At 44.6% G+C, this 1,547-nt stretch overlaps 1 long non-coding RNA gene across 1 annotated transcript; it reads left to right on the top strand.

The window, feature by feature from the left end:
* Window positions 1-207: 207 nt before the first annotated feature.
* Window positions 208-1,076, top strand: LOC148183619 (uncharacterized). The gene is made up of 2 exons (XR_015773495.1): window positions 208-420; window positions 834-1,076. It is a non-coding gene; the product is annotated as an uncharacterized LOC148183619 (long non-coding RNA).
* The last annotated feature ends 471 nt before the right edge of the window (window positions 1,077-1,547 follow it).

The following is a 1,547-nucleotide window of genomic DNA, read 5'->3' as shown; positions in this document are numbered from 1 at the left end:
GGAAATGATGCTGTCTGTTAAACAGCAGTCACTAACACTTGGGGATTGTTTCTAAGTGTTGGGAGTGAAGCCAGGTACCTCAGCTGAGGCATGTTTCCAAAAGAAGTTATTGCAGGTGTGTTTTATTAACTCACCACCCTATGTATTTTTTCTGCATTTTAGTCAGAAACTTCAAGGGCTGAGTGGCTCTGGTCTACTTATCTTTTATTCTGACTGTAATACAAAGGCAGGAACATATTTGGACTAGGCCTTGTGCTCTTGTTTTGTGTAGAAGGTTTTGTTGGTTGGTGGTTTTTGGGTTTGGGGTTTTTTACAGCACTACAGTCTGAAACTTGGCTGAACTTGAGACTCTTGAGAGCCCTCAGCTGGAGTTGTTCGGCTGTGTGCTGCTCCTTCTTCTTCCACAGCTGAGGTGTCAAGGTAGGAATATTGTCTGTACTTCTTTGTCCCCGTGTTGTATCAAAGCCACAGGTTAGAGTCACCTTGAATTTGATCTGACAGAACACACATTACATCCTTATTTTTGCCTGTCCCTGCTCTCCTGTGCTGGGTGCCAGTCACCCTCTGACCATGAGTTAGTAGTAAAGTAAGAGTTCACTGTGCTCTGGACATAGCTCTCGTACGTTGTGGATACAGGGCTCTCCGGTATATGTTGCAGGACTATCTTCTGTGGTAACTCCTGGCCATCCTCTTTCCTTGGATGAGCCCAGAGACCTCACTGGGAACTGGGTGTATTGTGGGGAAGCTTTGAGGATGCTGTGAATGAATGGATTTGGCACTAGGGGAGACAAACTAATGGGTTTTTTAGTCACACGGTTGTTTTTGCCTTTAAGGTCCTGCACTTCAAATACTTTTTACCCTCCTGCTCCATGTCACAGCTCCCTTAGGAAGGAGACATTTCCGTGCTGATGGCAACAGAGGTTGGGTGCTCATCACCTTCCTGAGACAGCACCACCATCCTGATGGCAGCAACACCGCAGATTCTGAACCCTGATGCTGCTCATTGTCTCTGGCAGGCTTGGCATTCACTTGGTTGTGTTTCCTATGCTGTCACAATCAGAAATCAGCATGGAAGTCAGTTATTGACAATATTCCCTTTTTGAGCCTGGTTTGGCTTCTTTCCTAGAGTGGACATGTCTAGGCAGGTGTAAAGGCTGTTCATGTTGGTTAATGTGACCTCAAACCTAGACTGAACCTAGGATTTTTCAAATGTTCTAAGATTTTAGGGAAAGGAAAGGTCTTTTCAGACTGGCTTTCAGGATACCCCTTGGAGTTTTAAATACCAAGAGACCTCATTAATACCTTAGCAGTAGCTCACTACTGTAGAAATCTGGCCAGAGCTACCACAAAAACAGTTGCTTTGCTGCCACAACTTTGAGACTAAGCTTTCCCCTTGTAATATTGGTTTTGGTGCTTTTTTATAATTTTTAAAGTCCTGGTTTCTGTTACATCTGATACACCTGCTATTATTTGGAAGGGTGACTTGGGTGGGGAGTGTCCAAGTTGGGATATGAGATTTGCCACAAGCTGGTGTGAGAGAGGAATTC

The sequence above is a fragment of the Pseudopodoces humilis genome, chromosome 11 (genome assembly GCF_049639895.1).
Source record: "Pseudopodoces humilis isolate 2021_Gansu_Grassland_sample_001 chromosome 11, ASM4963989v1, whole genome shotgun sequence".
Lineage (NCBI taxonomy): Eukaryota > Metazoa > Chordata > Aves > Passeriformes > Paridae > Pseudopodoces > Pseudopodoces humilis.
The sequence above is the reverse complement of the archived record's forward strand: the minus strand, read 5'-3'. Positions and strand labels throughout refer to the sequence as shown.